This window comes from Cebus imitator, unplaced genomic scaffold, assembly GCF_001604975.1.
Source record: "Cebus imitator isolate Cc_AM_T3 unplaced genomic scaffold, Cebus_imitator-1.0 Scaffold318, whole genome shotgun sequence".
NCBI lineage: Eukaryota > Metazoa > Chordata > Mammalia > Primates > Cebidae > Cebus > Cebus imitator.
Window position 1 is genome coordinate 936,256 of NW_016107633.1, and position 6,432 is coordinate 942,687.

Genomic DNA, 6,432 nt, shown 5'->3' on the forward strand with positions numbered 1-6,432 from the left:
AAAAAAAAAAAAAGAACTCAGGGGCTAGGTGCTCTTGCCTATAATCCCAGCACTTTGGGAGGCTGAGATAGCTTGATGCCAGGAATTCAAGAGCAGCCTGCACAACATGGCAAAACGCTGCTTCTAAAATACTATAAATAAATTACCGGGGTGTGTGGTGGTGCACACCTGCAGAGTTCCAGCTACTCAAAAGGCCAAGGCAGGAAGATCACTTGAGCCCAGGAGTTTGAGGCTGTGGTGATGACCACCACCGTACTCCAGCTTGGGTGACACAGCAAGGACTTGTCAAAAAAGAAAGAAGATGGGGAGAGGCTGACAACAAAAGAAATGAGTGGTCACTGAGTGGTCACAGGACTTTCCAGGCAATAGCCCTGTCTACATGACCCTTCTCTAAGAACTGTCAAGTCTAAGATTTCACTGAGTGTCCACAGCTACCACAACCCTGGTAGTGCTGAACAGTATCTGTTCTATTGGGGTTCTGAGAAACACTCCAATCAGGGTCTTCCAAGCCAGTTATTCATCTGCACAGAAGAGGATTCCCACCCCAAATCCGGTGTTTCAGAACAGAACCTCAGCCAGTAAGAAGGTAAGTCTCAGCAGCCACTGCCCCATTATCACTTACCCTGTGATTTCCCCAGATGACTCTATCCCAATAGTAACCACTGACTCCCCATTTTCTTTTTTGAGACAGGGTCTCACTCTGTCATACCCAGGCTGGAGTGCAATGACACAATCTTAGCTTACTACAGCTTCTGCCTCCCAGGCTCAAGAGATCTTCTCACCTCAGCCTCCTGAGTAGCCAGGACTACAGGTGGACACCACCACGCCCAGATAATTTTTTTCCTATAGAGACAAGCTTTGTTATTTTTTGTACAGATGAGGTTTCATCATGTTGCTCAGGCTGGTCTCGAACCCTTGGTCACAAGTGACCTCCCTGCCTCAGCTTCCCAAAGTGCTGGGATTACAGGCATGAAGCACCGCACCTGGCCACTGACTGCCTTTTTCTGAAGTAGGTTATTTTGGTGACCAAATGGATGACTGTTGTTCTAAAACCATCCTCTTCTATTTGTTTCTTCCCGTGCCTGAATCCATCAAAGTGGAGTAAATAACTTAGGCCAGCTAAACAGGGTCCTTTCCCAGGGCCCTGCAGCCAGCAGCAGAAAATCTCTGCTTTGGATGGTGTTAAGCTGCCTGCCAGAGAGGACAGACCTGAGCTTTAGTCCCTAGTCTTGACAAAAATAGCGAAGAGAATGACCCCTAGAGAGATGCCAGAGTGAATCTCACAGTGCCTAGGTTCCTGGGTCCGGGCCATCTCTGCCTGCAGCTGGAATGTAAACAACAATTCCCTTTAGTGTCTGTTTGGAGTTGTCATTCACAACTCCATGTCTTTCCAAAGATGTTATGGGTGTTCACCTGTCCACTAGCACAGTCTTGTCCAGTGTCCTCTCCCAGCCACCCAGAACCCATAGAAGCAGCTTTGGGTACTGGAGAAGAGGCAGGAGGTGAGGGCTCTGATGACTGCCGTTTCCAAGGTTTTCACTGCCTTTTAACCTTCCATAATGTACACCTCTCGCAATTAGGCCTCTGTGATTCCCAGAAGCTTCAACTATTCCAGATTTTCCCCATACTTTTAAGTTTCACATTTACTTTGAAACTCCAAAATTACATGGATTTTCTTTTCTTTTTTTTTTAAACAGAGTTTTGCTCTTGTTGCCCAGGCTAGAGTGCAATGGTGGGATCTAGGCTCACTGCAACCTCCATCTCCCAGGTTCAAGCAATTCTCCTGCCTCAGCCTCCTGAGTAGCTGGGATTACAGGTGCCCACTACCTCACCTAGCTAATTTTTGTATTTTTTTTTTTAATGGAGTCTCACTCTGTTGTCAGGCTGGACTGCAATGGCACCATCTCAGCTCACTGCAACCTCCAACTCCCTGGTTCAAGCAATTCTCCTGCCTCAGCCTCTGGAGTAGCTGAGATTACAGTCTGGTGCCACTACACACAGCTAATTTTTGTATTTTTAGTAGAGACGGGATTTCACCATGTTGGCCAGGATGGTCTTAATCTTCTGACCTCGTGATTCACCCACCTCGGCCTCCCAAAGTGCTAGGATTTGAGGAGCGGGCCACTGTGCCTGGCCTGGATTTTCTACGTTAGCAGGAAACTTAGGTTCCTTTCTGGTGGGCTGTAAGTCACAGTGGTTATGGGGAGAAAACACAGAAAAGTATGGAGAAAGGTCATTACTAATCCAAAGCCATTCATCATCATACTATAATACAAATAACATGGCCACTACTCCAGCCAGGTTTACTATGTGCAGAGCTCCATGCTAAATCCTCTCCGTGCAACCCTCATGGCAGTCCTATGAGGGATACCCATTTAACAGAAAAATGTGAAACAGGGCCGGGAACAGTGGCTCACGCTTGTAATCCCAACATTCTGGGTGACGGATCACTTGAGACCAGGAGTTTGAGACCGGCCTGGCAACCATGGCGAAACCCTGTCTCTAGTAAAATTACAAAGATTAGCTGGGCATGGTGACAGACACCTGTAATCCCAGCTACTCGAGAGGCTGAAGCAGGAGAATCACTTGAACCCGGGAGTCAGAGGCTGCAGTGAGTCAAGATTGCACCACTGCACTCCAGCCTGGGTGACAGAGGGAGACCCTGTCTCAAAAAAACAAAAAAGAAAGAAATGTGAAACAAGCCCACTCTGCTCTTAACTAAAGAATCAACCCAGGTTGCCTGATTTCTTCCTGAGCCCTGTGCTTAACTGCAGCCCTCTTCAGTCCCAGGAAAAAGGTGGAGGGAAAGTAGAGGAGCAGGCAATGCTTTTCTCTGCTCCTCATCACCCCAGTTCCGTCTTATTAGTTGAAACAGGGTCTTGCTCTGTCACCCAGGCTGGAGTGCCGGGGCATGACCACAACTCACTGCAGCCTTGAACTCTGGGCTCAAGCGATTTTCCCACCTCAGCCTCCTGGGTAGCTAGAACTACAGGCATAGCCACTCCACCCAGCTAATTTCTTCTTATTGTTATTTGTAGAGACTGGTTTGCACTATGTTGCCCAGTCTGGTCTCAAATTCCTGGCCTCAAGAGATCTTCCTGCCTCGGCCTACCAAAGTGCTGGGATTACAGGTGTGCGTCACTGTGCCTAGCCATAAGGTAATTTTATGTTCTCTTGTCTATCACCATCACTACAATCACTACTATCTGCTGAGCTAAGTCCTGCAAACCGCAGAGCTTAGGGGGCAGTGAAGCTGGGAGGGGTCATTCCCCCAGACCAGGGACTGACCCAAAAGAATCGAAAGAACCTAGCCAGGAAATTCCAAGAGAGCATGCTGCAGAGCCAGGTACCTTCAAATGCCCCCAGCAAGATGATCTGGCTCTGAGAAAGGAGGAAACCAGAGGGTACATCTGAGAGCAGAGGCAAGTTAAGAAGTATTGGGGCAGTGCTAACTCTGGATAGCAAAGATTCAGTTCCAAGCATAAGGCAGCCCTAGAAAAGCAGTTGACTACTACTATTGATGAAGGTAGCACTTACTGCAGGCTGGGGATAGCACATTCCAAACAAGAGCACCGTTCTAAAGCTGGGAAAACTGAGGTATGGGCAGTTAGATATCTCAGGCCTTACTTCAGGGCCGCTGGACAGGGGTCAGGCAGGTCCTGGAGGACAGGTGGTCATGGGGGTGAAGGGAGAGGGACTGGGGCAGGGGATCGGCGCGGTGGTCAGTTCTAGGGCCTGAGCTGGAGTCAGGAGCGGGGCGTGGCGTTTCCACGCCGACGGATTTTCGAGACCTGTTGCTGGGGGGAGGGGAGCGAGCCCACCGAGGATGCTGAGTCATGGTAACAGGCGGAGGCGAGGGAGCCGCGCCTCTGGGGTTCCGTGGAGCTGCTGGAGTTGGCGCATCCTCTCCGGGGAGGCCAAGGAGCAGGTGTAGGCGGGGTTGAGCGCAGGCGCGGACGGGGGAGGGGTGCGGAAGCGTGTGCGTGTGGGCTTGCACGTCCGGGTGGGCGGGGCTCGCGCTTGTACGCAGGTCCCTGCGCACTGTCGGGCGCCGGGGGTGCGACGAGGGAGAGAGCTTGCAGACACCCGGGTCCGCACGTCTGGAATGGACATGGTGCGTGAATGTGCGCACGCGCTGTGAGGGGCGGCCGTGCGCATGCGCACACCGGGAGTGGTGCGTGTAGGTGCCACCTCTTCCTCGCACCCCTAGGAGGCCTAGGGTTTGTTCTCGGTGTTGGCCCTGGGTTGCGCGAACGAGTCTTGTCGTTTTGGGGCTTCGTTACCAGAGCCCCGTGAATCCTTTGCTAGGTACTTAAAAACATTTTTCCCATTGTACATAGGCGTTTCCACGAGAATAGAAAGCTTTACATTTATTCTAGGCCTGCATGGGCCTCTCTGCAGCTCCATCATAGTGCTAATCCCTTTTCAGTCCTGCAACAGCCCCTGATGATGTATTTAATAGTATTCTTTAGCCCAACGCGAGAGCCTTTTCGTCTGGTTGTCTATGCTTTTCCTTTTTAGAAAGAGAGTCTCGCTGTATTACCCAGGCTGGAGTGCAGTGGCACGATCTCGGCTCACTGCAGCCTCGAACTCTTGGACTCAAGTGATCCTCCCATCTCAGCCGCCCAAAGTGCTGGGATTACAGGCGTGAGCCACCGCACCCGGCCTCTAGTTCTGTTTTTTGCTCAGTATTAGAATTCGTTAAATTCTGGCCCCAGCAACACATCTTTCATCTGTCTCAAGTTGTATTGTGATGGTCACAGGAGGAGCTGTCCTGCACCTTGAATATGTGGCCATGAATAAGACTTGCTCCTTGCTTTGGTGAGGCCTTCATTCTAGTGAGGCACAAATGCAAACACAAAATTGCAGGAGGATGCTAAGTGCTATTATGAGAAACGAAGCCAGGCTGGAAGATGGGCTCTGACCGCAGAAAACCGATGGAGATGTCCTAGGAGCCTTAGGAGCAACAAGTAGGCAAGTTGGAGGACACATGGCAAGGCTACTTGGAAGTAGGTTAGGGTGCATGGGAAACACTGAGGATGTGGGGGGAGAGGCAGGAGCTAGGTGAAGTCCAGGTAGATAGCAGTGGAGATGTAAGAACGTGGTGGAATTTGAGTGTGTTGGGAATACACGTATAGGACTTGCAGATTAGTTGAACAACTGGGTTGCTGGTGGATGGTGGTTCCCTTATCAAGGATGGGAAAGATGGGTTGTTGCCCTTAAAATATTGATTTTTTGTTTTTGAGACGGAGTCTCACCTTGTCACCAGGCTGGAGTGCAGCGGCACAATCTCGGCTCACTGCAACCTCCACCTCCTGGGTTCAAGCAATTCTCTTGCCTCAGCATCTTGAGTAGCTGGGACTACAGGCGCGCGTCACCATGCCCAGCTAATTTTTGTTATTTTTAGTAGAGACGGGGTTTCACCATCTTGGCCAGGCTGCTCTCGATCTCTTGACCTCATGATCCACCTGCCCTGGCCTCCCAAAGTGCTGGAATTAGAGGCTGAGCCACGAGGCCTAGCCAAAATACTGAGTTTTAAAGGCAAGGACTGCATCTTTGCCATCCTGGCTCCTAGCAAGGGCTTAGCCCTTATGTAACATTAGTGAATGCTGAATGTGACACCCCTGAAACAATCCTTCTCCCTCACCTAGGCCCACATCTTAAGTCAGTTCAAGCCATAATCAGTCCCCACACCGACACACAGAGGCCTGGACCCAGCCAGCCCACCCCAGTGCTGTAAGGCCAGCTGCATGTGTTACTTCCAGAGCCTACCCTTGGAGATGCCTTAGACTCCTGGGCATCTGTGGCTGGAAGGCAGCTGGTCACTCTGTCCACATATAGGGCTTTTGAGCAGTCAAGAAGCCGATTGCTGGGAAGGTTTATTTCCTGTCTCCACATCAGGAGGCAGGTTGCAGCAGTGGCCACACAGTGTGCAAAAGGCCATCCCCTCACAGCCCCATGTTTGGCATACAGCATTTCAGCCTCCAGGCTGGAAGCCCCCCATCCAAGGAGCCCCCAGGAGGGAAAGGAAACTCATAAGCCTCCCAGGTACCTCTGCTGCCTGAGCATTTCTCAGATAGGCCACGGCCTCTAAGGCCCCCGCAGGAGCTCAAGTGTAGCACCCGCTCAGCTTCCCTCCCGACTCAGCACAGCCAGGGCTACGGAACTCCTAACCTCCAGCCTCCATCAGTGCTGTGAATCAGAACTAGTGAAGAGAACTGGGTGCTTGTGTTAAATGGGAACACATTTGAATAAAATATGGGCCTTTTTTTAAAAAAAAAGACATTGGGAGGGTCTCACTATGTTACCCAGGTTAATCTTGAACCCTGGCCTCAAGCGATCCTCCCAGGTCAGCCTCCCAAACTGTTGGGATTACAAGCATGGGCCAGCACACTCAGCCCTTGCTAGCTTTTTAATATGAACTTCCAGTGT

General features: G+C 50.8%; 1 protein-coding gene across 1 annotated transcript in view; it reads right to left on the minus strand.

The window, feature by feature from the left end:
* The window catches only part of GPI (glucose-6-phosphate isomerase), a 47,909-nt gene extending 47,722 nt beyond the window's left edge, over positions 1-187 (minus strand). Inside the window, exon 1 of the mRNA XM_037729843.1 lies at positions 169-187. The gene's annotated coding sequence lies outside the window, so the exon portion shown is untranslated. The remainder of the gene's footprint in view (positions 1-168) is intronic.
* Positions 188-6,432: the final 6,245 nt, after the last annotated feature.